Genomic DNA, 16,904 nt, shown 5'->3' on the forward strand with positions numbered 1-16,904 from the left:
GTCATTATTCCCTAGACGATCCAGTATAGAAGCTATTTATGTCACCTTTACATTGTGCTAAGTATTTAAAGTAATTTAGAGACAATTTAAAATATATGAGAAGATATGTGTAGGTTGTATGCAGATAGCACAGTTTTACATTACAAGATCATCTTTGGTTTGGAGTATTCAGAGTGAGGGATGGGGTAGGAAGTAGGGAGGATGAAGGTCAAGGTGGGTGGAAGGTTCTGGAACCATATACTCAGGGAAAACTTTATGCCAGGACTTTCATGAGCCCCTTTCTGAAACACAATATTCTTTTTTTCTCTATAGTTCTCTGAACAATTTTGAGAGATAAAAGTTATGAGTCCAGATTTCATTAAGAAATGGTAAGTCATTTGCCTCAGCCCACAGTTGGGAAGCACATTTTCTAATCATAACAGAGCTGTTTTAGGCACATGTAGGAAGCAGACAGTTTCCCTTGGTTCTTTAGGCTCCCTCCTTTTCTCCTTCCTGGGTGATATTTTCTCTTCAGGCACCTGCTTTTTTTCTTTCTTCTTCTTCTGCTTCCTTTTTTTTTTTTTTTAAATAATTCTTGGCCTTTTCATCAAAACTTGTAACTTATTCTCAAGAGAAGGTCTTGTATCAAAGCCATTTCTTTTATATGAATTAAATCCAATTCAAAAACTGTACTAAGGTATTATTTTACGCATAGGACTATTTTAAAAAAAATTCTCAAGGGATTTCAGTATTTAAAATCGTATAGCTAATAATGGAATAAAATATTTGACCTGCCTTTTAAAGTGGCAGAAGCATTAATGAGTAGGAGCAATTAGGGGAGACTTTCCTTAATTTTTCAAGTAAAGTAAATGTTGAATTTTCTGCATGTACCAGTTAAGAAGCACTGCAAAATCCAGAATTTCTGGTAAGCCTTATTATAAGCAACAGAAATTGTTATAAATAAAGCACCAAAGTAAGAGGGAGGAAGCCTGGGTGGGGTTCAATCCCATTTCATTGAATATGTGTTTTAGGTCATTCAGGACTCAAAAAACAAAGGCATGAGATTATGATAGTTGTCTCTCTACTTCCTCAATCCAAAACAGACATTGATCCTTCTTCACATGGCTCGATCTGATCAAGCTAAGATAATGTTTTGGAGCCTCTTCTTGCTGACCCATCCAGTGCCAATTATTTATCACCTGTAATTGGTCTACAATATGAAATCTATTGCTACCCAAGGGCTGGATAGTATCACCATTTCTTTCAGTTAAAGATTCTATGAGACCTTAAATTTCAGAATGTGATTAGCTCTGTGGTTTTCAGACTGGTCTATGGGTTCACACTGGACTTTACAAATAGATGCCTTCAGTTAGTCTCTGAGAATGGAGCTTGGGAATCCATCTTTCTATAAAGTTCTTTCAGTATTTGTGATGTAGCCAAGTCCAGGGATGAGCATTTGGGCTTTGCCACTTTAGATGATGTGATTCAGAGTTTTGTTTATTTAATAAACACAACTGAAGCCATTGTCATTTTTAGAGTCTATCTGAATTGGCTTTTAGCTGGCTACATTTTTTGGTAACTTTTATTTGTTTTGTCATTAAACTCTTGAAGAGTACTACAGAGTGTTACCCACTCTGTGGACCTTGTTCTGATTGGGTTCAAATTTTGGCATAAGAACTTCTCAGGCTGGGTGGCCTTGAGCGAGTCAACCACTATGGGTAGACAATTCACTCTTGTTTTCTGTGAAACCAAGATCAGAATACTTGACAATGTTATTGAGATACCAAGATTCTCCTACTTCTACTTGACTTTATGCATAACAATTATTGAGTACCATGGATTGGGTAATAGGGATAAAAAACGTGGACTCCCCTCTTACCAAATTCCTCTATTGTTAATGACTATCCAATCACTATGTATATACTTTCCATCAGTAAGAAACTCTTTGAGGCCATGACAAATAATTTTCAACTCATTCTGCCTAATATTATTTGAGGATCTACTATTACTGACAACCCAACCCATTGCATATTTTACCTAAAGGCCTGTAGTTGGAGTGTTGAGGTGAGTTTCCCAATACCTTTTTTATGGTCTTGGTGACTTTAAACCTCCTGTGGCACTGCTTTCTGTTCTCTACCATGAAGTTGTCAGTCCTATCAAAACTTAGTTAATCCTGGGACCCAGTGTTGATAAGCTGCTGAGAGGTTCCTGGCTGCCAATGATAGAAGTTGCTTTGTATTTTAAGAGTAATCGCCGAATGCTCAAACAAGGAATGTTTTATTTGAGAGAATTAGTGAAGAAACAATTTTGAGTGTGACAGAGTTTGGAAACTTTTTTACTCCTGAGAACGAGAGTTAACAGTGTAGACTGAGTATTAAGTTGTGCATGTTTGGATGGGATTAGACTGGAAGAGTATTCTTCCTGGTTCCACTGAGCAAACTGAAGGGTAAGTGATTCTTTCATGAACCAATTGTTTTCTGCTGGAGATTATGTGAGAGGACAGTTCATTTGACCAAGAATTAAATCCTTGGATGGGGACTACATTAAGAATAGTCACACAAATGATGCCTGAGGCAATGGGAATGCATTTATGTAGGGAAAGCAACATTTCTGAAAGTCAACTTGTGCCAGGTATACACTGGGAATGGGTTTCTTTATATTAATGAGATTGTTAATTGAATTAGTTGGGTCTCCAGTTAAAGTCTGAGCTAAAAAAAAAGTATGATTTATAAAAACCAACTATGTTTGCTGATTTAATTTGGCTGTTATTTTTTCTTAAGCCATAAGGAGGTTTGTGCTGTTTCCTGTTACTAGGGGCTTGGGTATTAATGGACTACAAGATTAACTCTTCAAATCTGCAGTGGTGTCACTGAGGGTGAGGAGGGAAAAGAAAAATCATACATATACAAATGTATTTGCATAAAGTGCAAATGACAGAGGAAAAAAAGTCAGCAGCAATGCTTTGAAAGACAGAGAACCTAGGATCCATTAGGGTGCACAACCACAAATACATACATACTATTAAACTACTACATAATGAATTTAAGAAGGAAGTGGGTAAGAATAAAAGGAGTTCAGCCTTAAGGTTCAACCAGTTGTGTGACCTTACCAAAGTTAATTGGCCTCTTTGAGCTAGTTTCCTCACTTAGGAAATAAAAGGGTTTGGCTAGAAGAGGTTGTTTTTCTTTTTCTTTTTTCTTTTTGGTGAGGTCTTTCCACAGCTTGAAAATGCAATTATTCTAGGAATTCATACATGTTACACATCAGTGAAACATCATAATGGTTTCTAAGCAATGCCTTCTAAATTCATATATTTATCCATTCAACAAATATTGAATGCGGGCCTACTAGCATTTTAGCTCTTCAACAAAGTGATGAAAGGTCCTCAGCTGTGCTCAGAACCACTTGGCTTCTCCACATTTCCGAGCTCAATCAAAAGCCAGGCCACAGCAGGCTGGGGACAGATTCTGTCACAGGAGAGAGGTAGGGAAATTTTAGGGTGTAATGCCAAGCCTACTCCAGGCCACAGATATCCCATTCCTTCAGACAAGCGGAATGTAGAAAGAACCTTCTGGCTTCTGCAAGGCAGCTGAAGGCTGGTGGTGGGTACGGGGGAAATGCAGAAGGTGGTCAAGTGGGTCACATTTTTTATGGACAACCAGTCATTTAGATCACACACAAATGACGACATTGGCATATCCTGCTTTGACCAATACAAAAAAAAATGAGATTCTCATGTTATACCCAACTCATTCTTGGGTTCAGTGAGTCAGAGATAAAAGGAGAAGAATCTAGTAGGGGAAAAAAACCTCAATCATAAGACATACAATAATAGAGATCTATATGAGAGGAATGCTGACAAAATGAATGGGAAAATGTGACATGAACTATTTAGCCAAAACAGGAAAGAAGACAGATCATGAGAGGCCACCTGATCTCAAATTCTTTCTCACTGATTTCATTGCCATATTGTAGGGTAGCCTCTTGCAACTTGTGCTGCCTTACATTTTCTTCCTTTACTAATTTTACCCTTTTAGACATTATTACCAAAATTGACTAATCATTTGTAGAATGCATGAGTTATAGGAAATGTCACCTAACAGAAAAATAAGCAAGTGTGTAAGTAAGGAGTTAGCCAAATTGTCACCTTGGTGACAGACAAACATACAATAAAACATTGGTTTTCTTATAGACAGGATCTTTATTATGGCAAAATCTATAGGTTATTTCAAGTCCCTTAATTCATTTGTTCTCTAATAGATCTAGCAAATATATTGTAAGATTTACTTATACAGAGAAAAGGCACAAAAGGCTTTATGCTTTAGAAAAGTTTTAGATTTACAGAAAAGTTGGAGATAATACAGAGTTCACATATACCTTATGGCTAGTTTCTCCCAATATTAATGTCTTACATTGGTGGGTATGTTTGTTACAATAATGGAACAGATATTTATAGATTATTATTAACTTAAGTCTTTATTCAGATTTTCTTTTGGTTTTCATTTCATGTCTTGTTTCTATTCCAGCATTCCATCCAGCACCCAACATTCATTCATTGTTCTATCTCCTTAGTATACTCTAGGTTGTAATATGTTCTCAGGCCTCTCATGTTTTGGATGCCCTTGACAGTTTTGAGGGTTACTGGCTTACTGTGTTATAGATTATCCCCCTTAATTAAAATAGGCTTGACATTTATCTAATAAGTAGCCTATCCAAGCCTGGTGGTATATCGATTTTCTTAGTATGTCTTTCACTGAGCAAAAGTTAAAAATTTTAACAAAATTCACCTTATAATTTTTTGTTTCAAGGATAATATATTTTATGTGAACATGACTTTTAACTAATTACAAGAATTATGTTGATTTTTCTGTCAATTACTTCCATAATTTGTTTTACACACAGATTTCTGAATTTACTCCTGTGTCATAGTTTTTGTTTCTTCACTTCCTTTTGGGAAACTCCCTCTTCTAGTGCAGGATCTCTGTGTGGCTAGAGGTGCTCATGTGTAGGATAGTTTGACCAGGGGCACTCTAAGTATGGTGGCACATCTTCATGCTTTTTTTACCTTGATGTATTCAGTGATTAGAGAATTGACATGGAAACCACAAAGTGCAGCAATAGTCTCTGCATTTTCCAAGCACTGCAGTAGAAGTTTAACATACATCTTGGGATCCAGTCCAAATGTTGGGCCTGGGCATACCTCCATTGTAATGTCAAAATGGTATCCATTTCTTCTTTAGAAAAGATTTGTTGGGGCTGGGAAGGTGGCTCAGTGGTAGAGAGCTTGCCTTGCATGCATGATGCCCTGGGTTCGATTCTTTAGCACCACATAAGCAAAAAGAAAAAAGCCGGAAGTGGCGCTGTGACTCAAGTGGTAGAGCGCTAGCCTTGAGCTGAAGAGCTGAGGGACAGCGCCCAGGCCCAGAGTTCAGGCCCCATGACTGGACCCCTCCCCCCCCCCCCAAAAAAAAAAAAGAAAGAAAATATTTGTGGCAGATTTTCTGATATACATGTCCTTGAAGGGTTGGAAAGTTATTCAAGTGAACAGGAAGATTTAAACCTCTTGATTTACATGAGTTTGTGGAATTTTCCTGTTCGAGTGAATAGCAAGTCTTTTGTATAGATCACTTTAGGCTGGTTACAGGAAGAGAAATGCATGTTGTACTTGGGTTTGGTTTCTGATGCTTATTTTGTCTCTGTAGACTTTTCCTCCTTGATTTTTAAGGATACCTTAACATTTTATGTCTTTTTTTTGGTTGTGGGCTTGAACTTTGGGCCTGGGTGCTGTCCCTGAGCTCTTTAGCTCAAGGCGAGCACTCTTCCACTTGAGCCAGAGCACCTGGTGATTAATTGGAGATAAGAGTCACGTGGAGCCGGGTGCCAGTGGCTCATGCCTGTAATCCTAGCCACTCAGGAGGCTGAGGATTGCAGTTCAAAGCCAGCCTAGCCTGGGCAGGAAAGACCGTGAGACTCCTATCTCCAATAAATCACCAGAAAGCCGGAAGTGGTGTTGAGCTCAAGTGGTAGAGTGCTCGCCTTGAGCTGAAGAGCTGAGGGACAGGGCCCAGGCCCAAAGTTCAAGCCCCACGACTGACAAAAAAAGAAAAAAAAGAGTCTCATGGACTTTCCTTTCCAGGCCTAGTTTTGATCCTCAGATCTCAGCCTCCTGAGTTCTAGGATTACAGGTGTGAGCCACTGGCACTGGGTTCATTTTATGTCATTTTATATAGAAAGCTATACCTGGCCTATTGGATAAAAGGTTCTTCCTGTAAGATTTTAAGTAACGCTAGCTTGGAGTTGGTCTTGTCTAATGTGTTGCATAGCACATGTGTTGAAGGCTAGCAGCTTCCAAATCCTTTATTTTTTCTTGATCTTTCTTCAGGCTTCTCTAAGAATTTTTCCTTAAGTTCTTCTAGCAGTAATCTACAATGCTTGTACTAAAGTCTTACTGATGTAGTGGTAGATGTGGTAGAGAGAAAGTAGTCTATAACTTTAGGATAAAATGAAGTAGATCTGGGTTGTAAGCGATACAATTGTTCTTAAATTCCTTGTTCCCTTAGGTAAGGAATGTTAGAGGGTGCTGGGATTGAGTCTCTCCTGGATGAGATAAGGTGATAGCCAGACACTGGTGGCTGGTGACTGGTGACTGTAATTGGAGCTACTCAGGAGACTGAGATCTTAGGATTGCAGTTTGAAGCCAGCCAGGAAAAGAAAGTCCGTGAGACTCTTTACTTATTTATTTTTATTAGTAAGTTTTTTTTAATGTGAAAATACCATACAGAGGGGTTACAATTACATGAGCAAGGTAATGAGTACATTTCTTTTTTCTTTTTTATTGTGAAAATACCATGCAGAGGGAATACAATTACATGAACAAGGTAGTGAATACATTTCTTATCAAGCATTGTTGCCTCCTCCTTTGTTTCCTCTTACCATCCCATCCCTTCCCCCTCCTCACCCCCACCCCCACCCCAGCCAAAGTTGTAAAGTTTGTTTTTCCGTTTTTCCACATAACAACTTGTACATCTCATTGTTGCAATGGGTCCACCTGTATCTCTATTTAAACAATTTGTTTTTATTTTTCCCTTCCCCTCCACAAATTATACCAACATCAAATACAGTAGATGAATGGATCGAGAAAATGTGGTATATATACACAATGGAATTCTATGCCACCACCAGAAAGAATGACATTGCCCTATTTGTTAGGAAATGGAAAGACTTGGAAAAAATTTTATAAGATGATTTCTTTGTTGCTTTGTATGAGTACATTTCTTATCAATGTTACCTCCTCCTCCTTTGTTTCCCCTTACCAACCCTGGCCTTCCATTCCCCACCCCCCCAACCCTAGTGAGACTCTTATTTGCAATTAACTACCAGAAAACCAGAAGTGGAGCTGTAATAGAGTGCTAGTCTTGAGCACAAAGAAAAGCAACTCAGGGATAATGCCTAGGCCCTGAGTTCAAGCTCCTTGACTGATCAAAAAAAGATAAGGCTATGAAAAAAATTTTTTTTTCTAGAGAAGAGTCCTTTGTTATTGAAAATGTTCTTGATGAATTTCAAAATTATTATTAATAATTATTTCTCCCATTCTGCTCTATAGTCATGAAGAGATTTGACTCTTTACTTCGAGAGCCTTGGTAAAATCCTTAAAAATGTGATCATAAGCTCTCTTAGACTTTAACTCCAAGGAGTTTTCTTGCTAGTTCACATTCAACCCTCAGAAATTCACCAAATTGCTCTTCCGATGTTTCTCCAAGCTTGTGACTCTAGTGGTTTCTGCATGCTGAGACTGTATTCATTTGTTGAAGATTGGGATTTAGAAAGTTTCAGAGGTACTGGAGAATTTGACTTCAAAATGCTTTATTAAAAACAGAAATGTCAATAAAAATGTAATATTTATAGATAGACTTGCAAGAGGATAACATAGTAAAGCAAATTTGACATCAATCGTCACAAACTCATTGAACAAATCAAAAGATGAAAACAAGTTTCCAGCCACCATACATCAATGAAAGAACCCTGGCATTTGTGTAGCTAGCCACTCAAATAAGGTAAGCTATTTATTTCCATCCTGAGCTATACTAGTTCCTAATGATAGCCATGTTTTTGCCAATGGTGGCTTGAAAGGTTGTATTAAAAGGAATGAACTGACCATGTCCGTGTGTACTATGACAACATAATCCTTTTTCAGATGAGGCAGAGTACAATTAAATACATAATAAATTAAGATGTGAAGTGAAATTGAATTACATGTCTTAAATGTGCATAAGGATTACCAGGTTCATCTACTGCATAAAAGTTGTAACTTTTATATTCTAATGCTTTCTTTTCTTTCTTTCTTCTTCTTTCTTTCTTTCTTTCTCTCTCTCTCTCTCTCTCTCTCTCTTTCTTTCTTTCTCTTTCTCTCTTTCTTTCTCCCCACCCTCTCTCTTTTCTTTTCCTTTTCTTTTCTTTCTTTTGTCAGTCATGGGTCTTGAACTCAGGGCCTGGGCACTGTCCCTGAACTAATGCTCTACCACTTTGAGCTACAGCTCCACTTCTGGTTTTGGGGTGGTTAAGTGGAGATAAAAGTCCCATGGACTTTTCCTGTCCTGGCTGGCTTGAAACTACCATCTCGGATCTCAGCCTCCTGAGTAGCTCAGATTACAGGTGTGAGCCACCAGTGCCTGGCTCAGTTTACTGGCATTTTAGTCGCCAGAAAAGCCAATGCCATTTCTAAGCATGCTTTCCAGTGTTGTAGTGAGAACAGCTCTCAGCCCATAGTTACTGTGTCTCACAAATTCTTATTATGCAGCCATGAAACTGAAGGGAAACCCCTGGAATATCAAGGGACACATTAACATGTAGAGGCTGCACCTGCCCATCTGCAGATGAAAGGTCACCAAGAAGATATTTGCAATGAGGAACAGCAAGTTGTGACCACTCTCCAGATCTGTACCCGTCAGACAGAGGTTGACACCTCTGACAGGTACATTCTGATATCCACATCTTGTGCAAAATCAGGTATGCTAAAAACAGCATGGCAGCCAAATGTCAAGTGCTACTGCTCCTAGCATGGAGACATTCAGAAAGCCCTGGTGGAAAAGTTCCTTGGAGACACAGACCTGGAGGGAGTTCTGTAAAGCCTTGTCAGACAGCAGGCTGAAGGAGTCAAGCATGGAAAAACTCCTTGTCCTGGGTGCTCTGTTCTCTTGCCCTCCCTACCCCCACCCCTGGCTCCACACAGGTTGAAGCTGCATGGAGGGATGGCAACTAACTCTCTCTCTCTCTCTCTCTCTCATTCTGTGCTCTTCCTGTTTCTCCTGTTTCTGGTGGTGTGTAATGAATGATTTGAGAGGGAGGAGGATGGGTGACATCAGGAAAGAAAATGAAGCATTCCTGGAGAGTTGGAAATCTGACAAACTCTATTGTTGCTTGGATTTCGGGAATGCTCACAGGGAGAGAACACTGAGAAAAGATGGAATTCTTAGAGTTCTTTAAGCCAGTGAAATGTTCTTGGTGGTTAGTTAGAATTGCTTTAGGTAGAAACCTGAGACAAACTTAGGTTTTTCAGGACCAGAAGAAACTGATTCACCCACATATATGTGAGTCTGGACCTTTCAAAAAGTCCTCCAACACTTGCAATAAACAGCTATGGGACATCTAACTTCCAGAGGACAGCTATTTTTCTTCTAGGGTAGCCTTTGCAAGTATTATGCACATTCTTCTGTGACCTTTCTTGTGACCAAGAGCAGATGTAAGATGTCCCCAGGAGAATGCAGTCTTAGGATTTTGAAATGGTCACTCTGCTCTCTTAGTTAGAAAGCCCAGGAAAGTGCTTGGACAGCATGATTGTCACTTCCTGCAGAAATACTTTGTTCTATAGGATGAAGGTGGAGTCTGTTTTATTGTAAGGATATCAGACTAAGTGCAATGATTTTAACTTGTGATTTCGTAAAATTTGAGGATATAGTGCAATTGGTAAGTCCAGCTAGTCTTCCTCCCTGCCTTCCATCTTTTCTTTCTTTCTTCTTTCTTTTTTTCTTTCTTTTGATTTTGGTTTTTGTGTTTGTCTTTTTCTTTTAGGTCAGTGCTGGAAATCTTGGCACCACAGAGTGGTGACCTCTCAGAGCTAAAGCCATTTCTCTTTAGGGCATCGTGTGTGTGTGTGTGTGTGTGTGTGTGTGTGTGTGTGTGTGTGTGTGTGTGTGCATGCGCGCACACACACATGCACGTGCACGCATGCACGTGCGTGTACATGTACCCACATGTGTGTATGCTTGCCATTTCTGACTGCTTTCATCCTCTTGTGGAATCTTACAGAATAACTAACATCTGTCCCTTCTGGAGAAAAGATCACACAGATTAGTAAACAGGTTCTTAACCCAAACTCTGAGCTTGAGCATCAGCTTCTGAGAAGCAGAGCATAAACTTTGTTAAGCTCAAGGCAAAGGCCAAAGAGCCTGATTTATGGTGACGTGAAAGGTTAGACTTGACAAGGGTCTGACCCACTGACTTGGAAACACTAATTTTTCTGTTAAGGGGTAGAAGGAGCATAGACTTTGATGCTGGAAATAATTCTGTTGGGCTACACCATTTCCTGTATACTGGGATTATGAACATGCACCACTGTAGCCGGGCCTGACATTTATATGAATGTCAATCGGCCACTAATCTTCACTGTATCCTCAGCTTCCTCACCAGTAAAGTAGAACGATAGCACCTACATGTATGTTATTTGTATTCAATCAGAGTGTGTTCTTAGAAACCGAAATTTTGGTCCCTCATTGCCATCTCTTTGGTGAGAGTGGGATAATTGTATTGTCACTGTTCTGCTTTATCAGACCTCTAGGAAGACACGGACATACATGCCTTCATTTAAACCAATCCTGGCACCCTGGGGACTTGTCTGGAAATTCAGCTCATGTTCGAGCCTGTTTAAGGGGCTTTTCTCTTTCATCTTCAGGGGCCAAATGCCAGTGGCTGCTTTTAATGAAACCAAATCCTTCCTCATTTTGTATGATTTGGGGATTTGCTTCCCCAGCCTGGTTAGCAATCGGATACATTCTATTTTTCTTTATTTTCTAAGTGACCCTAGAATGCTTTGTGATTCTAAAGCTGACCTGCTGGGAGAAACAAAATAAACTCTTCCATTCCAGCCTTTTTCTCTGAATGTATTTGAGAACGGTCTGTCTTTATAGACCCATCACCAAGCTTTCTGGCTCCAGCATGGCAAGAACAAACCTCAGGACATGGATCAGTTATGTATTTGAGGAGGACCTGGCATATGGCCTGGACATTCTGATAGTCTCTGTTGCTACTGGTGACTCAGGATCCAGATATGGGAGAAGTAGGTGTAATCATGGCCCCAAATCCCCAAGCAAACAAACACATTAAGGTTCTTTTTTTGTTTCCAATGGGTTATAGGTCCTGTTTTCATTCCTCACTGATAAATTATAGCCTTTTCTCAGAAACTTTATTGTTTTTACTAAAAACTTAGTACTTTTCTATGGAATTACTTTGCAGAAGGAGTTGGCTTATCATAAGGAAACATTGGGGTGTGCATGCTGTCTGACTCTAGAGGTTTCTGGTAGATGTCCAGTGGCTTTACAGGAGAAGCTCATGGTGTAGAATCTCATCCCCTCACCTCTGTCCCCTGCATTGATTTAGTCAAAAGTAATTTGGATCCCATGTTTTTTCCTGTGGAAAGTGGAGTGCTATAGTCTATCTCATTTGTGATCACTTTCTAGTTGAAGATCTTATGGGCAGTGGCTCCATGGCCAAAACTCCAGCTTGAACCTGGAGCTCCTTCCATTCTCAGTGTATGACTGGGAATGTTGATGGCTCTCTGGCTCAGTTTTCTTGTTTTTCAAAGGGGAATAGTAAATACATCTATTTCCAAGGGCTTTTCTCTGAGGACTAGATGAAGAAATGCATGGGCAGAGCTTAACACACTGCTTCAGAGCTGAAACACTCAGTGGTTGACCAGTGCTGCCATGTTGGTTTATCCAAGTGAATGGATGACCCAAGGATAGATTGTTTTCAGGGAAGATGGATGTAAGAGTTGATTTGCCCAAGAGCTTACAAACTGACAAAACTTTGTAAAAAATTCAGTTTTCCATGTTCTCTAAAAAGGAGTACAAAATCTTAGAGGGGGAAGCAGATGAGTGAAGGTCCTATTCTAAGGACAGGGTCTTTGCTCCATCTGGTTGCTCTTCATACCAAAGTAGTCAATCTTGTTCTCCTGGGCTTTGCCTCTCCTGGCCAGAAACATTCCTTTTCCACCTATTCTATACACCAAATGCTTGACTAACCTTCTGAAATTCTACTTTAATTCTACTTTTTCTTAGCCCTTTCTTTACAGCCTCTAACTGCTTTATAAAGCCAGTTATATCTCTATTGCTCCTTTTCAATCAGAGTGGACTGCCTTGCTCATCCCCAATTCTACGTTTTCTCTGTATGATCGATTTCTCTCACCTGGAGCTCAAAAATGCACAAAGCTATTTGAGCCACACACTGAATCCTTTTTGCCTTAGTTTATTTTACACAGAGTCTCATGTTTTTGCCTGGCTCTGGCCTTGGACCTTGATCCTTCTGTTTCTACCTCCTGAGTGGCTAGAATGACAGGTGTGCATCACTATGCTCATCATGCCTTCTCTTTTGAATGGTTTTATTTCTTAGCATCCATGACATATCAACCTCCTGGATTTTATGTCAACTGTTCTCTACTTCTTCCTGAAACCCTCTCCTGGCTTTTCCTTCTTAGGTGTTGTATTAGTCAGGGTTCCTCAGAGCCAGAAATATTTCTTTGTTTTGGGTGGTACTGGGATTTGAAGTTAGGGCCTAAGCTTGCTAGGTAGTTGCTTTACCACTCTAGTCATGCCTTCATCCCTTTTGTGTTTTAATTGATTTAAATATGATCTCATGTGTTTGTGAAGACTTCCTAGGCTTGCTTTCCTCTGCATCCTCTGCTGTCATCTCCTTGGCCTGCTTGCTGTACCTCTGCCTGAGTGTGCTTTGCATTGAGGCCTTTGTACTTGCTTTGTACTTGCTTTTCCGGGACTGCTCTACTAGACTTGTGTACAAGTCTACTTCCTTCCATTGTTTCACATTTCATTGACTGCTGCTAAGAAGGGAGGCCACTTTTCAGAGGACCCCTTTTGAAATTTTTTGTTTTTGGTTCCAATATTGAGGCTTAAACTCTGAGCTGAGTGCTGTCCCTTAGCCTTTATTTGCTTCAGAGTAGCACACTACCACTTGAGCCATGCCTTCACTTCTGCCTTTTTGTTGGTTAATTGGAAATAAATGTCTCAGGAACTTGGACTTTATTACTCAGTCTGGCTTTGAACTGTGATCCTTGGATATTATCCTCCTGAGTAGCTAAGATTAGAGGCATGAGCTACTGGTGTCCAGCTCTCTTTGGATTTAAAAAAAAACAATCACAGTATGTATTGGCCCCCAATGCTCTTGGTTATTGCTGTTCGCTTGTTCCTGGTCCTTCACCACCACTAGAGAGTGGGTCCTTTGAGGAGAGAGACCTTCTTTTTACTGTTCATCATGGCATCTCCATTCTCTGACACATAGAGAAGGTTCTTAATATGTATTTTTTAATGACGGCATGTTGACTATATTTAGGGCTTGGATAAATGATTTCCCTTTGTGAGCTAAGGTCTTGAAATGAACCAGGAGAAGAATACAGGGAATCTCATAGGTAGACTGATTTGAAGGCCAAGGATTGACCGCAGGGAACCACACATAGCAAACCTGAATCAAGATGGCGTTGCTGAACCAGAAGACAAAACAAAAGCCGGGAACTCTAGTAAAGGAAAGTCCTTGAGGCGAATGTTGTCCTTTATTTAACAAGTACTCACCAAGAGGCTTTTCCACTGGACGGTCTGCCAGTGTCATTGGTGAAGAATTCTACTTTAAGATCAAAACAGCTGGTGTCTACTTGAACTCTACAACTTCAAGATTTCATTTGGCCTCCCTGTTGGCTTAGCTACATGGGTAAGATGTGCTGGCCACATGCACTGTAAATATCCCTTTTTTGTGACAGTCATTTTTCAGCAAGAATTACTATAAATTCATTCCCTTTGGTACTTTAGCTTGGTATAATAAATGTCCTCCTCTGAGTGATAGATTTGTCTGTTGAGTGCTGACAAAACCTGGCTTCTGAGCCTTTGCTAAGGAGCCTCTGGAACAATCACCACGGAATGAAGATCCCCATGGGAATCTCTTGGGAAACAGATGAATCATCTTTCTCCCAGGAAGACTACATCTTTCTTTTTAAAAAATCTAATTGCTCTCCTTTAATGCCAGTCATTCATGAAGCATACTTGAAACCTACTATAGGCTAGGTCCTCAAATATAACCAGCGGTGAGCTCTGACAGGGTATCTATTACCTTGGAATGAGATAGGGAAGAACCTGCACAAGTGAAGAAGTTGGTGAGCAAGAAAACTGCAGGATAGTGACAAAGTTTATGGAAAAAGTAAGTCAGGGATCAAGTATAGGACAACATTAGTTTTTGGAGCTAAAGAAGGCCTCTTTGAGGAGGTGATTTTGGCTGAATCTTGAAAGGGAACCATGGGACAGGAGCCATGAGAGATTCATAAGGAAGAGTTTTATTTCTCACCACCTTAACTGGAATATCAAATTTTGGTTGGTTGAAGATTAGGTGGAAGGAATGACAGGCATCATACCTATAGTACATAGCATCTGAATCTAGATTTGGGATGCCATCTGTTATAGATTGAATTGTACCCTGCTATGTTGCTGTACAAATCCCAGCACCTTCAGTGTGACTGTATGTAGAAATAGAGTCGTAAAAGAGTGAAAATGAAGCCAGGCACAGGTGTCTCCTAGCTACCAGGAGACTGAGATCCGAGGATCATGGTTCAAAGCTATTATCTCCAACAAACCACCAGAAAACTGGAAGTGTCACTGTGGCTCAAGAGGTAAAGTGCTAGCCTTAAGCTGAAGAGCTGAGGGAGAGTGCTCAGGCCCAGAGTTCAAGCCCCACGATGATGACGATGATGATGACGACGATGATGAAGGAGAAAAAGAAGAAGGAGAAGGAGAAGGAGAAGGAGAAGAAGCATAGGAGGACTGAAAATGAGGTTGTTAGGGTGGGTCCTAATCCAAATGACTAGTGTCCACATAGGAAGAGGTCAGAATGCAAATGCACACATAGGATGACAGGGTAGAGATACATGGAGAAGATGGCTATCTAGGAGAGAGATTGCTGAAGAAGTCAACTTTGCCAATGCCTTGTTCATTGTCATCTACCATCCCGAACTGGGAGGAAAGAGATTTCTGTTGTTTAAGCTGACACTGCCAAAAGATGAAACTATTTAAAATTAAGACAGACTCAAAGAATCCAAACCAAATGGCCAGCCCACATGACTCAGTCCCACATTGAGCTGTGACACTGACTTTGACATTGCAACCTTCCCTTCCCCATGAGATCATGAACTCCATCCCTTTTGGCCTGGAGCATTTGTAGGATAACAGCCACCTTTTACTCACCATCATCCTTCCTAAGATTTGAACCTCTGACCTTCCCATTATAAATGAGTCGAATTACAGGCAAGTGTTGTCACTTGCATGCCCAGACTGTTGGTATATAATTAGCTGTGAGTTACTGTAATGATGATGATGATAGGAGGTGCTTAAGGGCCTCTGGAATTTAAGAACTATAAAAATATAACTATCTACTACTATTTATTATCATCATTACTATAATCAGGTATGGATACTTAGATTTAAAAATATTTTGTGCAAGCGTTATAGCTAATGACCATAAAAGTATGTGGAAATCTTAATTTTTCTTCCTTGGAAAAATATAATGCTCAATTAAAGCATCTTCAAAATTCTGCCCAAGACCTGCACGGTATATCTTGCCTCTTTTGCATTGTACAAGTTCTCACTGGCTCCTATTAAACGACTTAGGTGGACTGAGGCTTTGGCCCTTTATTATGGAGACAAGGAATTGGAGACATGTGTTTTGGAAAAAAGAAACCACCTATAAAATATAATCCATCTATAATAATAGCACACCTACTGACAATGAGCTAGTGCCAGAAGACATGGAGCTTGGACTATGCATGCCATACCTGGAGAGCATGCTGTATGAATAAGAGAATTTTATTACTTAGAAAACGTAGTAAAATTCAAAGCCAATTTGAAGGGCGTGTGCAACAGGTGGGGTCCATGTTTTAAGTGGTCACAAAACCAGTTAGAAGCTGTCTCCACAGGACTAAATAGATGACCGAAAAGGATGAATTGTTTTTCTTTCCTTCCCTCCACTTCTTCTTCCCTTTCTAACTTCTTTTTTCTTTCTTCCATTTGCAATGATTTTCAAGGGTTTTAAAGACATAAAGAAGAAAATCTCCCCATAAGTATCCATCAGTCTGGCCTTCCTGCTCCAGAATAGGGAAACTGAGGAAAATGAGCTGCCGAACTAAAGTGTGAAACAAATCTGTCCTCCCGTCTTCCTCCCTGTTCTCTTTCGCTCTACTGAGTTTTGCTCATAAGCCAAAGAAGGAATAGATTGCTGCAGATTTCATAGCAATCTTGTACAGCTTAGAGCAGATTCTGAAGAAATATTGAAATTCTGAAGTCTTCATCACTATCTAACTGTTGATTTCAGTGAGGAAGGTGAACCGATAAGAGAGCAGTTCAGTTATAAAAAGCTCTAGAGCTACAAAGGTAGTGTAGCCGGAGGAGACAAGCTATATGCTTAAGTTGTCAGGGAAAGGGAAGAGAGTTAGCAAAGACTTGGTTCAGCAAGGGTACAGGAGAATTTATTTGTTATCCAGTTAGAGTAAAGCATCTTCCACTTTTTTGTCTTCAGTGTTCACCTCTCTATAGGCTTAACATGTACATTATAGCAATATAACCAACAAATCAACAAAAATAAGAATGCTCTCCGTCCTCATAATG

General features: G+C 39.9%; 1 long non-coding RNA gene across 2 annotated transcripts in view; it reads left to right on the forward strand.

The window, feature by feature from the left end:
• The window catches only part of LOC122117497, a 296,650-nt gene that overhangs the window by 142,219 nt on the left and 137,527 nt on the right, over window positions 1-16,904 (forward strand). For both annotated transcript variants that reach the window (XR_006149175.1, XR_006149174.1), the window contains exon 3: window positions 313-368. This is a non-coding gene — a long non-coding RNA (uncharacterized LOC122117497). The remainder of the gene's footprint in view (window positions 1-312; window positions 369-16,904) is intronic.

Source organism: Dipodomys spectabilis, unplaced genomic scaffold (assembly GCF_019054845.1).
Source record: "Dipodomys spectabilis isolate Male_0828 unplaced genomic scaffold, ASM1905484v1 ptg000141l, whole genome shotgun sequence".
NCBI classification, from domain to species: Eukaryota; Metazoa; Chordata; class Mammalia; order Rodentia; family Heteromyidae; genus Dipodomys; species Dipodomys spectabilis.